This window comes from Panthera uncia, chromosome C2 (assembly GCF_023721935.1).
Source record: "Panthera uncia isolate 11264 chromosome C2, Puncia_PCG_1.0, whole genome shotgun sequence".
Lineage (NCBI taxonomy): Eukaryota > Metazoa > Chordata > Mammalia > Carnivora > Felidae > Panthera > Panthera uncia.
In genome coordinates this window covers 29,046,069-29,067,016 of record NC_064810.1, presented here as the reverse complement: position 1 = coordinate 29,067,016, position 20,948 = coordinate 29,046,069, and positions in this window count along the sequence as shown.

Sequence of the window (20,948 nt, the reverse complement as noted above, 5' to 3'; positions counted from 1 at the left end):
CTCTATATTATATCTTTCTTTGAGGTAATTCTTTTTCAGTAACCATATACATTACAGAATTTTTGCCAAAATCGTAAATTTTAATGTTCTGCAATTAGCTAACATGATAACAGCACTTAGAACTTGTATTTTCTTTCCCATTCAACGATCCTTTAGCTATCTAGATGTTTTTCACCTTTTGGTTGGGACACTTTCATCTGCCTTACTGCTGAAGAAAGAGAGAATCTACAAATATTAATTTCACTATCTCAGTGGCAGAAATGAGAACAGTTATTGAGACTTAGCCTGATTTCTCCAGTTCAATAAGTGTCTAGAGATCTAGGGATAGTACTTCAATGCAATTTTATATTCAATTTTAAATATTCCAATGTGTCTTTCAAGTATAAACTTCTTGTTAACTCTTTAGATACCGTGAGTACGAGCTATACAGCAGTATGCTAATGAAAGTTTGCTTTCCAATTCTTGGGCTTCTATAATTGATATAATGCTTCAGAAATTAGGTATATTCTTTATATAAAAAAGTGGCTACACTAGTCCTAATATCCATTCATCCATTTCCCATACCCTAAAGTTATGGAACAACAGCATTTCTTTTTAATTTATTGTCAAGTTAGATAACATATAATGCATTCTTGGCTTCAGAAGTAGATTCTAATGATTTATTACTTACATACAACACCCAGTGCTCATCCCAACAAGTGCCCTCCTCAATGCCCATCGCCCATTTTCCCCACCACCCCTAAACCCCACTCCCATCAACCCTCAGTTTCTTCTCTGTATTTAACAGTCTCTTAAGGTTTGCCTCCCTCTGGATCTTACTTTTCCTTCCCTTCCCCTATGGTCTTCTGTAAGTTTCTCAAATTCTACATGAGTGGTATCATATATCTCTGTTTCTCTGACTGACTTATTTCACTTAGCATAATACTCTCTAGTTCCATCCACTAGATGTTGCAAATGGCAGGATTTCATTATTTTTCATCACTTAGTAGTATTCCATTAAATATATATATACCACATCTTCATCCATTCATCAGTTAATGGACATTTGAGCTCTTTCCCTAATTTAGCTATTGTTGATAGCACTTCTATAAACATTGGCATACATGTGTCCTTACAAATCAGCACTCCTGTATCCTTTAGATAAATTCCCAGTAGTGCTATTGCTGGGTCATAGGTAATTTTATTTTTTTAATTTTTTGAGGACCCTCCACACTATTTTCCAGAGTGGCTGCACCAGTTTGGATTCCAACAGTGCAAGAGGGTTCCCCTTTCTCCACATCCTTGCCAACATCTGTTGTTTCCTGAGTTGTTAATTTTAGCTACTCTGCTCAGTGTGAGGTTGTATCTCAGTGTGGTTTCGATTTGTATTTCCCTGATGAAGAGCAATGTTGAGCATCTTTCCCTGTGTCTGGTTGCTATCTGAATGTCTTCTTTGGAAAAGTGTCTATTCATATCTTTTGCCCCTTTCTTCACTGGATTATTTATTTTGGGATGTTGAGTTTGGTAAGTTCTTTATAGATTTTGGATAATAACTCTTTGTCCAGTATGTCATTTGAAAATATCTTCTCTCATTCCATTGGTTGCCTTTTAGTTTTGTTGATTATTTCCTTTGATGTGCAGATTTTTATTTGATGAGGTCCCAATAGTTCATTTTTGCTTTTATTTCCTTTGCCTTCTGAAACACATCACGTAAGAAGTTGCTGTGGCCGAGGTCAAAGAGGTTGCTGCATGTTTTCTCCCCTAGCATTTTGATGATTTCCTGTCTCGTATTTAGGTCTTTTATCCATTTTTAATTTATTTTTGTGTTTAGTGTAAAAAAGTGGTCTAGTTTCATTCTTCTGCATGTGGCTGCCCAGTTCTCCAAGAACCATTTGCTAAAGAGACTGTCTCTTTCCACTGGATAGTCTTTCCTGCTTTGTCGAAGATTAGTTGGCATATATTTGTGGGTCAATTTCTGAGTTCTCTATCCTATTCCATTGTCCTATGTGTCTGGTTTCATGGCAATACCATACTGTCTTGATGATTACAGCTTTGTAGTGCAGGCTAAATCTGGGATTGTGATGCCTCCAGCTTTGGTTTTCTTTTTCAACATTACTTTGGCTATTCAAGATCTTTTGTGGTTCCATATAAATTTTAGGATTGTTTATTCTAGCTCTGTGAAGAATGCTGGTGCTATTTTGATTGGAATTGCATTGAATATGTAGATTACTTTGGGTAGTCTCAATATTTTAACAATATTTGTTCTTAGAATCCATGAGCATGGAACGGTTTTTTGTCTCTTTGTGTCTTCTTCAGTTAGTCTCATAAGCTTTCAATAATTTTCATCATACAGATCTTTTACCTCTTTGGTTAGATTTATTCCTAGGTATTTTATGGCTCTTGGCTCAATTGTAAATGGGAGTGATTCCTTGGTATCTCTTTCTTGGAATAACAGCAATTTTAAAATGGATTATTTCTTGATGTTCTGTGTACTGATCTCTCCACAATAAAATTTTAATTTAAAAATTTTAATTTTAATTTCCATTTAAAATTTTAACAGCAATAGATCTGAGTATCTTCTACTACTAATTAGTTAAGAGAAAATAAAAATACTTTAATAAATATGCCTGTGGATAAATAAAGCAAGGTCAGGGAGCTGGATTTTTTTCCAGCAGGTCAGACCATGTTTACTATGTGTTACTATAACAGTATGAACCTGGTTTTTCTGAAGTGTTTATGTTATTCTAATAATGTCTGCTCTTTAGGCAACTGTTATATAACAAAACTGTTCTCAGTGGAGAGATTCAGTTAGAAGTTATGAGCTGATTCACTTGACAGTCGTTCTATCAATTATTCCTTGGAAAAGCTACATACTTCCCAATATTTGGTGTTATTACTATAAGATGGAAATATATCGCTTCATGCATGACTTTTTGCATCTATTTTCTACTCTGGCTTATCTTACTGATATCATTTTAAAAGTTGTTGTCACTATGTCATTAATTTGTTAAGAAATCTCCAGGATCTCTCAATATGTTGAAAGCCATTCTTGGTAATGGGAAAAGAATGTGGTGTCATACCACAGCAAGGCTTTTGGATTTTGACAGACCTTAGGTGAACCACTTAATCTTTGTAGTCTTGTATGTAAAATAATGATAATGATTTTTCCCTCATAGGGATCCTGTCTCAAGGTGCTATGATCAAGAGTGGACGGTTTACAGAGAAATCAACTAAGCATCTGGCACATAATAGACTCTTGTCATGTTAAGTCCTTTTCTTTGTCTACTTATCATTTTATTAACTATTCAAGACTGCTTGAAGCATTGTTAGATTTAACAAATACAAATTCTATTGTAAGAATTTCTGACCCTTTTTAAAATTTCTCTTTCATCTCTATGGGATATGATTTAAATATTATATAATTATATTTTGCCTATGTGCCTATTAATATAAGCTGAATGTTATTGTATATACTACATATATGTATATATCTACACACACATACACACAAATACACACATATACACACATACATACACACATATATACACACACACTATACAGAGTTGTATGGCAAAGACCATGTAAGGCATTCCTTGTGGGTCATTTAATTGATTTTAAGGCCAATTTTTATGGTAAGAGATTTTTGTCTTAAATGATAACTTTAGCACCTAATCTTGTATGATTTGATTCTACCTCCCCAAATTTTCCTACTTTTATTAGCACAAACAGTAGTCAGCCCACATGATACTTTGACTATTCTTACTTTCATCACTTTGTGTACATGGTTCTTTCTCATCTGAGTACCTTCCCTCTGTCTGCTATTCACATTTTACTTAAACACATTGAGATTCTTGGCAATTACTCCTATCTTCAATTATTTATCTCACCCTTGCATTCCTTCCTTTTCATCTCCATTAGAAACATAACCATATAATTAAATATGGCTTTGTATAATTTACTATTGTTTTGAGTGTAAATTCTGCCTTGTCTAACTAGATGATATGCTTCCAGACATTAGAGACATACCTTCCAATTCTCTTGTACACAATAACTTAACAATTTATTATTGAATAGATTATTAATTTCTGTTATTTTTTAATGTTAATTCCAGTTTAGTTAACATGTAGTATTATATTAACTTCAGGTGAACAATATAGTGACTCAGCAACTCCATGCATCACCCAGTGCTCCTTATGAAAATATTAATTTAGCTCAAAAATGTAAATGAAAATAGTTTTAGTCTTTCTTCTTCTGTAAATCCTTTATCTACCTACATCCCTATTTGCAAATCCAAACATATTCCCACACTTTCACACCTACCTGTTGCATGATAAAAATACATGTAAAACTTAACACCTGGTCACTAGGTGAAAACAATAACAACAATAGCAGCAGCAGCAGTAGCGAAATAAGGTTGATATTGAAGAATGACATTAATTTTAAAGACTCCACCCCAAGTTTCATTCTGGGCCTCATTCCATTTCGTTCTATAGGCTCTATGATTGCAGGGCAATTTCTGCCACATGTTACTTTCTTACTAAACCAACTATACTACCTTCCCTCCCTATGTTCTATAGGGTTTTTCAAGACAAGGACATACACCTTTTATTCTAGCGAGGTGTATTTCTGATAAACATAGTGAATCAAATAGGAATAGGTCAAAGCTCCTAATAACAAAGGTGTTATAAAAAAAGTTTCAAAAATCTGATGAAGCTCTTCACAATGACGATTTAACCACCAGCCCCCCCCCCCCCGCAAAAAAAAAATACTGCCCTTGCTATTAATTTGGTATCATACACTTCATAATTTTTAAATTTTCTTCACTGGTACTTCTTTTATAAAAATATAAACAAAACATTTTCCAAATTCTTTCTAAGTACGACTCCATTTTCTTATGTGGAGGTATTTTTCTCCCTCAGTAAGAAACTTATTGTTTCAGTAGTTCTGAAACAACTTCAAAACCACTTGGGTTACTTAAAACATAAAAGGTCCTTGGGTTTTGTACCTAGAGATTCTTATTCAATAGGTCTGTGATGGAGCCTAGACACCTATATTTTTAACAAGCTCCCTTGGTGATTTTGATACACAGCAAGACATGATATCTGGGAAACATGGCATTTTACTGTTAGTGTAGAATAATAGCTGTCACCTGTGTGACACTTGACAGGCCCCCATTTAAGTTGTCAGCTCAGGGGAGCTTCCTAATAGCACCTACATCTTCATGTTTAAATGTATGTACCTAAAACGTGCATTTAAGCCAATCACTTTTTATATACCAAAATTCATTCAGCAAAAAAGCATAATTCTTCTCAATAATTTAGCAAGAATTGGGTAAGAATGCTGTACTTATGCTAAGCTACTCATTTCTTCAAGCAATGCAAATTTCTGTGAAGGTCACCAAAATTCAGTTCATTGGAGGGGATTTTTCATCCAAACTATATCAAAAAAGAGCTTCATAGATTTAATTTGTGCTTGGCTATCATAAATTTTAATCCAATGTCTTAGTACTTCCAGGGGTACCTAACTTTTATAAAACAAAACTATTACTCTTTATTGTTTCATTTTTTATTATACATATTGTACACATCAATGTACAAAGAAAGCTAACATATATCAGATGTCTTATAATCAGTCAATGTATATTGTCATGGTTCTTGTTTTTTAAAATAAATAAGCAGCAATATGTATATCAACTTAACAGGCATTTATTTATGGAGTTATTAATATCTATTCTATTTCTTAGAAAACAATATAATATAGACAAGTATCTGTACTGTGTATATTTTATGAGTTTTTCAAGTTCACTGTTCATGAACAAACATTAAGTTCTAAGCCACAGTGCAGAGCTGTAGAAATAACTGAAACTAATTAAAACAAAACTCCCAATAACCAAGAGACTATTATCCAAATAATCTTACTTCATAGGAAGCCATTGCAATAATGTAGCCAAAGGGTACATCAATTTTCTAACTTGTAATTAAGATTTGCATATTAATGCCGAGAATATTTTTGATAATTAGTCATATATATATATAGGAAAAAATTTATTAAATTTCATTGCCATCTAGAAAAAAAATAGTAATGTTGTGAAGAAAACATTTAATAAATTTAGTCCTGAATAAGAATCCTCAGATATATATTTTTTTCATTTATCTATTTATAGTACTTAAATAAACTTGGAATCTACTATCTTCCTAATAGATCTTATTTTTTCCTAATTTTTTAATTTATTTTTGAAGAAGAGAGAGAGCATGAGCGGGGGAGGAGCAGAGAGAGAGGAGACAAGAATTTGAAGCAGGCTCCAGGCTCTAAGCTGTCAGCACAGAGCCCGATGCGGGGCTCGAACTCATGAACTGTGAGATCATGACCTGAGCCAAAGTTGGACGCTTAACCAACTGAGCCACCCAGGCGCCCCAATCTTATTTTAAAACATAGACTTACAGCATTGTAATTTTTCTTTTAGTTTTCAAGGAAGCATTTATCTTCACTATTTATATTATTATCCTCCTTATAACAAATGTTCCTATTGGTTACAATAGTAACAAAAGAGTATGAAAAAAATGTTATAAATTTTCCAATTGGAAAGAACAATGGATATATCAAAATTTTGTTTCAGAGCAGGGAAACATGGTATACATTTGTGTTTTTTTTCCCTTCATTTTAAACAATTATCTTCTTTGCAGCTATATCATATGTGAAATGCATACTGGCTTTGTGAAAAAATTCTGCAAAATACATGTGTATCCAGATTTAATCTCAAAATCATTTTCAACGAAATAGAGTAGGTAGTCATTTATCAATTGGGGTTGGCAACTGTTGTGAATTAAAATCTATGGCTAAATATATGCAATCCTATTTTATCATTGAAAACCAAATGCTTCATCAATACCATTGGGAATCTACAACTGGGTCAACATGTACATAAATTAATAATGATAGCATTTAATATGTATAATATTTATTACGACTAATATTAATTGATTGCTTGCTATTTACTAGGCACTATGCTAAAGATGACATGGGTTATTTAACTGAATTTAAATAATATCTTCTATTATTCTGTATTTTTTCCTATATGGTCCACATTAGCAGGATAACAACTGGGTAGATACTTAGTAGGTAGACTTCACTGCCTGTGATTTGTCAGACTTCAAAGTCTAAGCATTAAATGTCATATGGAACATATATTGTGCTTAGATGTTTTAATTCTGATGTAATAGCAATCCATTAATAATAGTACTGGCATGTAGAAGAGGATGCAAGAAAAGGTGAGTCAAGATAAGAATTCCTTCAAAAGAAAATGATGATCATTTATAGAGGAGAAAAGACAGACCTGGGCCCATATTTCAGTGTTAGATTTATAGAAAAATAGAAAGCCAAGGAGAGAGAATACATTGTAAAAGTAACAAGATAGGCTAAGGCTATCACTTTAAGTTTTCAGGCTTAATTACTTATATGGGCTAACATAGCCAAAATTGCATTAATGGAATTTTAATGAGTTTCATCTTAGATGCACTATCTAGCATAGTAAAATAGCAAAAATTATAGCTACACTAATCTTGCATTAAATAAAAATTACCACTTTAATGTATAACTTACTATTTTCCCTTAAATTGAAATTACAAGATACAAAACCTTTGATAAATCAGTTTCAAAATATAAGCACAAATATATGCAAAATAGCTTATATATCAAGTAAAATTTTACTATAATCTCATATTTTTCAATCATTAAATTATAGAAATCCTTAATATAATGAATAAAAATGATATATTATGACAAGAGTGTTCCTGGATTTCAATGAAATATTCTTAAATCAAGTTTTTGTTTTTGTTTTTTTTTTTTTGGTTGGAGGGGGTACATTTGAATGTTGTCAATAGAAATGAATAGAAATAGGGGCGCCTGGGTGGCGCAGTCGGTTAAGCGTCCGACTTCAGCCAGGTCACGATCTCGCGGTCTGTGAGTTCGAGCCCCGCGTCAGGCTCTGGGCTGATGGCTCGGAGCCTGGAGCCTGTTTCCGATTCTGTGTCTCCCTCTCTCTCTGCCCCTCCCCCGTTCATGCTCTGTCTCTCTCTGTCCCAAAAATAAATAAAAAACGTTGAAAAAAAAAATTAAAAAAAAAAAAAGAAATGAATAGAAATAAATGTTTTCAATGGAGATGACTGAGTGGCTCAGTTAAATGTCCAACTTTGGCTCAGGTCATGACTTCCCAGTTCATGAGTTCAAGTGTTACAACTTTCTGCTGTCAGCTCGGAGCCCCCTTAGGATTTTCTGTCTCTCTCTCTCTCTCTCTCTCTCTCTCTGCCCCTCCTCTAGACACATGCTTGCTCTCTCTCCCACTCTCCCTCTCCATCAAAAAAAAAATAAACACAAAAAATTGAACAGTTATAATTGTTAAGTTATTAGAGTATGAACTAAATATAATGAGCATCATTTTTAATTTTTTTTTTAATCTTTATTTTTGAGAGAGAAAGCATGTGAGCAGGAAAGGAGAAGAGAGAGAGACACAGAATGCGAAGCAGGCTGCAGGCTCCAAGCTGTCAGCACAGAGCCCCACACGGGGCTCGAACTCACGAGCTATGAGATCACGACCTGAGCCGAAGTGGGACGCTCAACCCACTGAGCCACCCAGGCGCCCTGATGAGTATCATTTTTTAAATAAAAGTTATTTCAAGAAAATTGTTATTTTAAGCCCCCAAACCGATGGAAATTGCTAGAATTTTACTAACATTACAAGGGTTGTGTGAGCCTAAGTGAAGAATGCCTGCAATTTGTTTTCAGAGTAGAATACCGAAATACAAATAAATACTACCATTCCCTAAGGTAGATGAAAACTGAAACACAGAAATACTTTCCTTAACTTAGAATCTTACAATCCAGTGAGATAAATTGAGAGGCTAAAACTCATTGCCTAGATGTAATTGATGACATTTAATTTTAATATAGATGCGTATAACAAATGGAAATGGAAAGATTAGTTACTTCACAAGAAGCTCTATCAATGCTTGTATTTGTATGTCATACAAACCACCAAGTCTGAAAACAACCTTGTCTCACAGGGATAATGTATGTCTTTTATTAAAAAGATACAGAGGCAAAGAATTTTATGGATTCCTGTTTATCTGTAACACTGAACTTAAGATTTATAAGTATAGAGAATATAGGTTGAACAGTGCACATGCAGTAATATATTTGTAGAAAATTAATCTCAACAGGAAATCACAGTCCAAGATGATATCTTTCTATTGTTTTCAAATATTCTATTCATAGTCAACAAATTATTTCCATTTGAAACTTGTAGTGGTGAATCTAATTTGTAGGTCCATCCTGAACCTAGAGCTCAGCCATTTTCTTAAAATATTCTGTATTTTTACTATTACATAGGATTTTTCTCTTTAAAACATGTTATTACATGCTAGTAGATAATTTTCCTGCTCCATTTTTTCAAAGAGCTTATAAATGCATTACTTGTGAAGATTCTTGATTTAAAATATCAGCTAATCCCAGAGTCAATAAGTTTTTATTGCTAATATTTCATTACCAGTTATTGTGTGTATCACATGCTGACCTGCACACCCAAAATCAATTTATAAGATACAAACACTGAATAAAATGTAAGTAGAATGTAAAGTCCTTCCATTTTAAAAATGTGTTTTCAACTTCAAGGCAATAAAAATTTCAGTATAGTTTTTGAAAATATTTTTACATAGGCTAATTTGTTTGTTTGGTTTCTTAAATAGTGCTGTTACTCAAAACTGAAAATATCCCCGAATAGTTACAGTTTCAGATTTAAAAGTGCATGGAAGCAAATTCATTATTTAAGAAAAAAATATGTTGAGTAATATACATTATTTATTGATTATTATATCTATGGATATAAAATACAAAGTATTTATGGAATGGATGAATGGAAACAGGCATAAAAATGAGGGGAACTGTGAAAAATAGGGTTATCAATGGATGTTAACTTTCTTAGGAGAAAAAAGATCTGGAGATGAAGAAACACACAAAAAAGAGGTTGCAGCCTAAAAATTCCAAGTAGTTGAATTTACCTAGAAAATAAGTGGCAAAGAAAATAGTTTGGAGAAAAGGCAGGGAAAAAACAACAACCCTCAAATAACATTTGGTAAAATTTGCATTGTCATGGTGCTTATGCCATTTTACATGGCAATGACCCTTTATAACATATATTTTCTCTTATACATTTCAATCATTCCATTTCTAAAAGTTACAAGTACAATGCAAAAGTGAGACACAAAGGGACAGGTCACAAATTGATGACCCAGCAATTACAAAAAGGAAGTATACAGCAGAAAACATTTTTCGTGATCCTTGGTATATTTAGTGTAAGAAACTCCGAACTGGTTTTGTTACTTGAATTTGTGCCTACTCCATTGAACGTTGGTAACGATTTTAGACTGAACTTTCTAAGGTTAAGATCTCAAAATACTGTCTTCTTGCTTCTGATATTTTAAATTACGTCTTCTTGCCTTTATGATAAAACTTAAGCTTTTTGGGAAAAAATGCAAGAACCTTCAAAATATGATCTGATTTTTAAGACTTTGTCCTTCCTCACACATTAAACATGCTACTTGTCGAACATTTCCTAAACCTTCACTTGTCTACAAGACTCTAGAACGGCCCTACTTCTACATTCTTTTATTAACTAGATCATCATGACTTTAAACAAGTTGCTTCATAAAAAACAAAACAAAAACAAAAACACACAACTTTAAAAAAATTCCCAGTTTTTTCATCTGTGAAATAAGAGTAACAATAATAAAAATATTTTCAGAGGATTGTTTTAAGGCCTTAAAAAATTCATGACAGTTTCTTGGTCCAGTATCAAGCACATTCATTCAACAAATATTTATGGATTATCTATGATGTGCTACATGCAATTTCAGATGCTGGAGATGTAGAAGCAAGGAAACCATAGGAAAAAAGTCCCTGCTTTCACAAATTCTAGTGAATATAATTTCTAAATAAATATAAGTTGCTGTTACTAGTTAATATTATTCAAGACTTAGCTTAAATGTCCTTCCTTACTATTCCACCAAGGTGACCATCCCACCTTCTCTCTTGACTCCCTAATTTAAAACCTAACACCATTGACTGTAAATGGCTATAACCTCCTAGAGCTGTCTCCTAATCCTTGAGGGCAAGGACCATGCTTTATTTACCTTTTCCTTGCCAGCTCTTAGCATGCTGTGTGGCTCACAGTTGGAGCTCAAAAAGCATTTGGGGAGTAATGGGGTGTGCCATTTCCATACTGGATTAACAGAATCAACACAAACCTATTTCAAACCACCTGTACTGTAAACTCCTTTTGATTCTGCAGTCCAGCCTTTTGTCCTAAATGATTCCTTAGACTCAATTACCTTAATATCTACCACAATATGATCAACACTGAGGAAGTTTGATGCATGTAGAAAAATGTACCTTAAAGTAGAATATCAGTTTTAAATACATGGATACATACATGTATACATACTATCTGAATTAAGTATGCAACTTCCAGAAGAACAGAATCTTTTACTTCTTTATTCACTGCCAGATTTTTAGAAAAATATCTCACATACAGTAGGTATTTAATAAATATTTTTGGAATAAAGGAACAATATGAAGGTGTGGTTTGCTTTATTAAGATAACCTGTGCTCTTCTACTAAAACTACTGTAATGAAATATACATGTGGGGCACCGGGGTGGCTCAGTCAGTTAAGCGTCTGACTTTGGCTCAGGTCACGTCTTGGTTCATGACTTCGAGCCCTGCATCAGATTTTTTGAAAGAATTGAGGAAACTTTTTTTTTATTCTTAAATCTTACATTTTTAAATATTTTAAACTAATTGATTTTTTTTTTGTTTTTTTTTTTTTTTTAGAAAAAGAGAGAGACTCTGCAGCTAGAATAATATAGATGTGCAGTACGATTTCATGCCTGGACTACAGAAGGAGAATGGTTTGCACACACACACAAACAAGTTTTGGGTTTCAGTTTTTATGGCTTAAACATCCCCTGCTTTAAAGGACAGGTCATATTGTTTAAACTTATTTATTTCTCTGCTTTTCTCCTGTACAAGTTTCTCTTGACAACAGCAGAGCTTTAAAGGGTTGGCTTAGATTGTCTAGATGGCTGAGTACGAACATAACACCGAGTAAGCCAATCATCTTGTTCTTGTGTCTAAAGCACGGACTCAAGAACTTGTTGAGAATAAACAACATCTTCCAAATCCAAAGCAACAAATATATGAACATATCCCTCTGTGTAATGCGTGCTCAAGGACAGTTTCAGTAAAAATTACAAGAAAAGTACTTGAAAGAATTTTTTCAGTGATTCATCCCCCCCCCCCCCGATTGAAATGACTATGCAGTTGGCAGAGAAAGCATTTATGTGCCCTTGATTAACATGGCAGATTTATTTATAATCTGTCCACTGTAAACAAATCATCTATTCTCTCACTGAGCTTTATCAGGGAAGCTCTCTATACTGCTGTCTGGCTTGTCTCGTCACATTCTCTGACATCTGCCAGTTCCACGGCAGACGCTGCCATTATAAAGTCTTAGTTTAAACCGCTCCATCCTCTGGGAAAATCCTGAACAGAAATGTCTCTGACACTTAGAAAATTCAGAGTCTGTAGCGAAACCCTACATAGAGTTCACAAAATAAAGTAATCTGCTCTTCAGGTCACTTATTCTCGTTTACTGCATATTGCCAGATTTATTAAGTTTATTCTAACGGACTTGGAGGTGCTTTTTTTTTTTTTTAAATGGATAACCTATGACCACCATAAAGCCATTTGAACTGTCGGCAATTGCCACACACCAGTTACACCAGATAATTTGTGTCTTTTCCTTTCTCATCATACAGTAAAAGAACAAAAATTCAATTTTCGTACATTCTTTGAAATAGAATATTGACAAGTAATTTAAGTACCATTCACTAGGGAAAATATAGGAAAAAATTTTCGATTCCAAATTAAATTGCTAAAAGTGAAAATAACATAACTGTAAACTCAAGCCTCTGGCCAATGTCAAAAGCAGCAATATATCCATCAAAGTGAAATTTAAGCTCTTTGGATTCATGTGCGGCATTTGGAGGTTGGATTGTGTTTACTAAACAGTCACTATTGAATATGTTCTTTACTTATTCACTACATAATTGCATAAAGGGGAACAGAGTTCAATAGACAAAGTTATGTGTTCTACTTCTGTAACAGAGCATTTAATACCTGGGAAGAAAAAGGGCACTGCGTGTTAACTGAGCGTTTAGACTTTTTGAACATTCTCTCTCTTCTTCTTTTTTTTTTTTTTTCAGTTGTCAGAATAAAACCTTTGCTTTCATTCCAAAACTAACTTTTTTCTAGCTAACTTCATCCTATCAGCTCTCACATCTTTTAGCGTTTGCTTACAAATTCAAACTCTTCTTCTTTATTTGATTCTCATTTTGAAACAATGCTAAAGTTTGCCTATCTTCAAAACAAAATTCTCTACACTCACTCTCCCATAACATCTTTTCTCCCTTCTTTCCCTTTAGCCTGAATCTTACCCAAAGAATCATCTGAACTTCCTCACTTCCTCTACACCCTTGGAACCCCAAGGACCAGCTAGCCTACCACAAGAAGCAACATATTAGATCCATTCACCTTGTCAGTCATGTAACAGTTGTAAATACCACTGCCTTCTAAGAAATCCCCTTCTCTCACTGTTCTCCTCCTACCTCTCGACCTCTTTCCTGGCTTTCCTTCCTCTTCTGTCCAATGTAGATATTCCCATTACATTAGTATACTCCTCATTCATCAGTGTTCTTCATTCTTCATATTTTTCATTCATAGTAGTCTTCATTCATTAGTATTCTCTTCATTCACTTTTCTTTCATGGGCTCAACAATCTCAGAAGATCATTAAGTTGACAAAAGCTCTAGGTATGTTCTAGGTATGTCTGGACCAGTACCATAATACAGCATTGTGCTCGAGGGTAGGCTCCCCTGCTTGATTTTAAACTTAGGTTTCAATTTTAGCTTTGCCCCTTACTAGCAGTGACACTCACAGTAAAATGTTTCACTTCTCTAGGTGCTACCTTTCTCACTTGCAAAATAATCATACCACCTACCCTATTGTTGTGAGAATGAAGTAAGAATAGATGAAATGGTTAGACGAGCACTCAGGACATCATAAACAGTCAATAAATAGTTACATTCCAGTTATATATGTCCTTCTATCCAAAGTTGGTCTTTCTCCTAACTCCTGATTTCCTGTGGCCTATTTAGACCTCCTTCTCCAGTCTCAGCTCAGTAGTCCACTTCTTTATGAACATTAATTCACTTTTTTGCTTGAAAATTTCCAATAAGTGTTTATTTCAATTAGAAGTAAATGCCAACACTTAAACCTTATCTATATTTTGGCTCTGACCTTCCTTTCCTAACTTACTTCCTATCGCTATTCTGTGCTCAGTGGCCATGTTTAGGGCAATGAAACTCATTCTTATGAGAAGACCTGTGTAGAGAGCACATTTGGCTCAGATCTCCAAATGAATGCCCCCTCTTTATCTTCCACTTCTTAACTTATCTGGCACTTCCTTTAAGAGTCTTGTGTTATTCATACAAATCAGAGCAACCCCCTCTTACATTCACCCAGTCAATATCTATTAGTGTTCATTTATTTCCTATTACCTCAGGCATTATGAAATCACACTATTTGTTTACTTATTTATCTTTAGTCCTCCCACATAAATTGTGAATTCCTTGAGAGCTGAGACTCTACTTTTTCATCACAGTGGTTTTTCATGCTTAGAATGCTGCCTGGTATATAATAGATAATAAAAAATTATATAAATTACTTAGATATATAAATATGTCATTTCATGTTCTCCTGATAGAAATAATCTTTCCTTATTTCAAACAATCATGATACATCATCTGTATAATTTTCATATTTTTTACTTTGTAACTTATATTGAGGTACTTTGTGAACATGTCTTACTTTCCTTATAAGACCCTGAAGTTCCTTGAAATTAGGAACCAAGCAATATTCATCTCTATACATCTTTTTTTTAGCACTTTGCAAGTACTTTTTCACATATTAAGTGACCAAGAAATATTTGTAGACTAGATGAATGAGTAAATGCATGCCAAATCTCTCCATATATATAGCCAAGTAAATATCTAATTGGTATTACAGACATTAGAGCTCTGGAGTTACAGATAAATAACTTCTCAGAATTAGACCTCAAAGCACTTGGCTGTTAGACATTAAATAAATCACTGTATACAATAAATTCCACCAAAAATGTATTAACCATCAAGGCAGTTTTTCCATTAAATATACCAACCATTTTTTTCTAGTGGTATCAATAACAATATAAGAAATGTGGCATAAATAACCACACAACACAGAAATAATAAAGAATGTCAAATAAATGAACAACAAAATAATAAGCAGAATAGAATAAACATGAGACAAAAGCTAATGGTGATAATTGTTTTTAAACCAAGAATAATTATAACATAGAAATGCTGGAAACAATGTTGATCAAGTAACTGCAGGTATTTTTTTTTTTATTTTAAAAAGTGAAGATTAACTGTTGAATAGATAAGAAATTAAAGATTCTATATAAGAAGTCAAATGAAAAACACCCGTCAGAAATACATTTTTAAAACCACATGGGGGCGCCTGGGTGGCTCAGTCGGTTAAGCGTCCAACTTCAGCTCAGGTCACGATCTCACAGTCGGTGAGTTCGAGCCCCGTGTCGGGCTCTGGGCTGATGGCTCAGAGCCTGGAGCCTGCTTCCGATTCTGTGTCTCCCTCTGTCTCTGCCCCTCCCCCGTTCATGCTCTGTCTCTGTCTCAAAAATAAATAAACATTAAAAAAAATTAAAACCACATGAATTAATGTTCATCTACCCAAAGTTTTAAGTATTAGCTCAAATCAGAGCTTAAATGTTATTAATGTCCTCAAAATCTATTAATCTGGGTCACTACAAATATTACTTCATATTGTTGCTAATTCATATGTAAAGAAAAAATAATGACAAAATAATTCTACTAAGGAATTTTTAAGCATGTAGAAAAAATTACCATGGGGTACCTGGATGGCTCAGTTGGTAGAACACACAACTCCTAATGTGCGTTTGAGCCCCACATTGGATGTAGAAATTACTTAAAAATAAAATGTTTTAAAAATAAAAAAAATGTTTAACAATTAAAAATATTAAATTGTCATAAAGTTCATGTTCAGATGAAATTGCTTTCAATCAATTATGTTTTTCAAATTTGATGCTGAAATAAGAGCATAGATTTTCAAGTTGTCAGAATTATGATTTTCCTCTTGAATATTGTTTTAGTGAGATGATACTACAGACTGGCCAATTTAACTTAAATTTCAACTCATCATCTGGTGAATGTGGTAGAGATGTTATACAAATATCCCAAGAATTCTTAAGTAAAGAAACAGAAATGGAAATAATAAGGATACTTAGAATGAATTTGAAAATCATTGATATTTTTTTAAAAAATTAAAATTAGGGGAGCCTGGGTGGCTCAGTCGGTTAAGCGTCTGACTTTGACTCAGGTCATGATCTCATGGTTAGTGTGTTTGGGTCCCGCGTCAGGCTGACAGCTCAGAACTATTTGCTTGTTTGTTTGTTTAGTTATTTTTTTTTAATTTTATTTTTGAGAGAGAAAGAGACAGAGCGCAGTCAGAGGAGGGGAAGAGAGAGAGGGAGACACAGAATCTGAAGCAGGCTCCAGGCTCTGAGCTGTCAGCAGAGACCAACACGGGGCTCAAACTCAGGAACTGTGAGATCATGACCTGAGCCAACGTTGGACGCCCAACTGACTGAGCCACCCAGGAACCCCATGAAAAATATTTTTAAATATACATTTTCTCATGTAGTTATAGGCAAAAATATACATTTTAAGAATGTGTCAGTTTCTCATTTAAAAAAATAGTTTTCAGTTTGAAAACTTTTAGCCAGCCTACACTGAGACATTTTTTCCCTTACAAATTCAATCTATCTTGTATGTGTGCCATGAAACTTATAATGCCTGTTACTTGTTTTAATTTTATATCCCAAATTCTGTCTTTATTTAAGCTGTAGCATCTCGTGTATGTACGGTTAACATGGTATTTTCTATTATTAATGAGTGCTCCTGTGCTCAATTCTTCCTATTTTTATCTCTGTCACTTTTCATCACTAAGCATAACTTACTTACTGTTTATATTACGGACTTTCATTACTCTGTTAAAATCATAAAAATGACTTCTTGCCATTGCCTATAGAATATAATAATAAAAAACAAGGACTACCACTGCATACAAAGTAATTGCGATCGATTTTTTCTCATCAGGAGCATTTGCTACAACATTTTTAAAAATATTTCTTTGCTCCAGCAATGCCAAGTTGGTAGAAGTTTCCTACACATGTCAATTTCATGACTCTGCATTCCCACATTCTGTTCCCACTTCTTAAAAATGCATCCCCCTACTTAATGGTTGGGCAAAATAACTACCCCTTCTTTGAAAGCTAGCTGAAGATTGAACATATCTGTCAGAATTCCCTTGATAAATATAGGCAGAACTGGTGGCTCCATTTCCTGTGATTCTAGAACATTTTGTGTGAACTAACTTGTCTTACTCCATGGGCTACTTTGGAATGTGATTATTTGAATTCTTGTGCATCCTACCAAAGCCTGGGCTCCTTGAAGTCTTGGATACATAGTATCTTACTTCTCCTTGAATGTTTTTAAAAAGAAAATTGGATAGATGAATAGATGATATTTGATGTTTGGTTTTAATGATGAAATTACATATTTCTTATGAGTTAACATATTGTTTAAATAAAATGTTTTTATTTTTGAGAGAGAGAGTGAGTGCATGTAAGTAGGGGTGGGGCAGAGAGAGGGAGACAGAAGATTGGAAGCCGGCTCTGTGCTGGCAGCAGAGAGCTCCGATGTGGGGCTCCAACTTAGGAACTTTGGAACCGGGAGTTCGTGACCTGAGCCAAAGTTGGACGCTCAACCAACTGAGCTACTCAGGTGCCCCGAGCTGACACGTTTTAAAGACATAGATACATCATTAAATCTCTCATACTGTTGCTACATCTTAGTACATCAAGTCATACAGTGTTTGAAGTAACTGACACCCCAGAAACGCATTTATTTCCTAATCTGTCACCATTGTTGAGATCAACTTAATGATCTTTTTTGAAACATAGATTTAGAAACAAAGACAAAACTAATGAATGCAACATTTCACCTTTCATTTCTTGTTTATTTGACTAGTATTCCGTTCACCTCATCACAAAATAGAAGTTTAAAATTCTTTAACTGTGTTTCTGGTATTTTTATTTTATGCCTAGAAGGCATCTCACATTATTCTACAAGCTGCCACAATCTGTGACTTTTCTCTAAGTAAATTTCGAATAAAGAGTCACTGACAAAAATGGAGTGACAGAGGTGACTTTAAAGTCAACCACTCAGTCACAGATGTTCTTCTAGAAATGCATTAGTGTCCAGGGACTAAATTACATGCCACCAAGTTAAATCCTAGCAAACTGATACTGGTAATAATGTAATCAACAGGAAAAGTACCACAGGTTGGGTTATATCAATAATTCTTAGAGTTATAATAGCAGTATTTCCATTAGAAAAATACACATATAAGATACTACCATTTCTCGTGACAAAGTAAAAAAATGCAAGCAGTTTGCTATATTTTTAGTATAACACTCTGTCATGTATGTGTTAGACAAGAGGATAGTAAACAGTTATGAACTTTGGTCCTCAGTTTTTCTCACATAGGGAGAGCATTCGCTGAAGTGTAAAAAAGGAGAAAACAAAAATAACTTCAAAGAAATCTAGAAGCAAGGAGAGCAGGAAACTAGCAAGGATAATGACTGAGGGAATTAGCAAGAACGATTGAGGGAATACCTACAATATAACAACTTTTTCAGATCATATCAATTTTCCTCAGGTAATATTTTCAGTAGCAATTTCAGTTTTGGAGCCCCAATATTTTTTTTTCTGTGTGCAGTACTCTTGCTCAGAAAGCAATAACTTCTGAAAAACAGCCATCATGCAATCTCTTTTGTCAATAAAAGGAATAAAAGGCAACAATGCCTGAAGCATGACATTTAAATATGCCTTAAATCACTCATGCGGCTATTCCATTAATAGTGCAATACAGCCATAGAGGCTTGTTCTGTGTCAACTTTATGGATTTCACTGTTTAATTTAAAATAGATATTGGGAAGCTCTCTCATGAGTTATTTTATGACCATTCCTTTCACCAAAAGCTTGCATGTAATTCCACAGATATTAAGTTTTTGACTCTGGACAGAGAAATACTGTGCACGTAAGATTTTTGTTAAATTGAATTTTCTGAACATTTTAGATTTGCTGTACCATTACCAGATACTGAGATACCACCGCTTTTTGGATTTTCACAACTCTCTATTAGTTGTGTAGTTATAGAAGCAAAGAGTGTCTACAACTCTACATCTAGCTGACTAAATGCACATACCTTCAGATTATAAAAGAAGAGCAAAAGATGGACATGTTTTTGCAAACAGAAAACTTAGGTGAAACCCATGGCATCCTCACCTAAGTGGCTCTCCATATTTGGAGAAATCCTGGTACAAATGACACTATGTTAAGATCTCGGCCACTGACGTACATTTACAAGGTTCGGCGCTTTTGTTGAATTAATTGGGGCTAAGAAACAAATTTCGACCTAAGTGAATACTTTGTTCTAGTTCACGGTTATTGGTTGGGGTTGTTAGGAGCTTGGGACAATAAAACAGGCTTACTAAAAGGGTGGGTAAGTAGTTTAAGACTAAGATTGGGAGGAATTAAGGTAATTTAGAAAGGTTGAGAAAAGAAGCACTCAGCAAGTTTTATAAGTACTTTGCACTGTTTCAGATGAAAGAGGTAGAAATGTGATAAGAGATAATCTTAGTTTCAAGATTAAAGCCAAGAAAAAACATAGAAATTAAGAAACCATACAATCCAATATGAAAAGTACTAGAATCCAGATGAAGGATCCATATGAACGTATAGGACCTGAGCAATTCAAATATGACTCAGGAGGAGTGGAGTGTGTGAAATACCAGGTAATAACGCTTGCACATAAATTAATCATTTGAACACTGGTAATTCTGGCTCAGTAACATTGTACATAAAAATATTAACTTCCCGGGGCGCCTGGGTGGCGCAGTCGGTTAAGCGTCCGACTTCAGCCAGGTCACGATCTCGCGGTCCGTGAGTTCGAGCCCCGCGTCAGGCTCTGGGCTGATGGCTCGGAGCCTGGAGCCTGTTTCCGATTCTGTGTCTCCCTCTCTCTCTGCCCCTCCCCCGTTCATGCTCTGTCTCTCTCTGTCCCAAAAATAAATAAAAAACGTTGAAAAAAAAATTTAAAAAAAAATATTAACTTCCCCACTACAATACAACTTATGTTTTAGAAAACTGAATTGTCTTTTAAATTCTCAAAGAGACTAAATTATTTTCTACTTTTGTGCTATGCTTTGTATCATTCACACTGCCTGAATTCTGCCTTTACCTGTGGATAATAAATAGTCATCATTTTTGATCTACCTTCTATGTTATCTCCTGTATCCATTCACCTCCAGCTCTCCGGGTAATTCTTAGTTGTTTCCCCTGTATGCTCAGAGCATGTTATATTTATCTTCACTTCATAACTTATCATCAACTTACTTGTAGGCTTTCTTTTCCAGGCCATATCCTTCTTGAGGTTAAGAATGTACCTCATTCTTCTATGTAATTGCCTCAGTGGTTGATATATAGAAGGTGCTCAATAAATGTTTATTAGATGAATATATGACTTCATGCATGAAAGTACCCAAGATTATTTAAGAACAGTTTGTGACCTCCACAGTGTGACATGAAGGTTGCCTCCCTCATCCATCTGCCATTGCTTAAATCCATTCTTCCAGATCTTGAGCTATTTTAATCT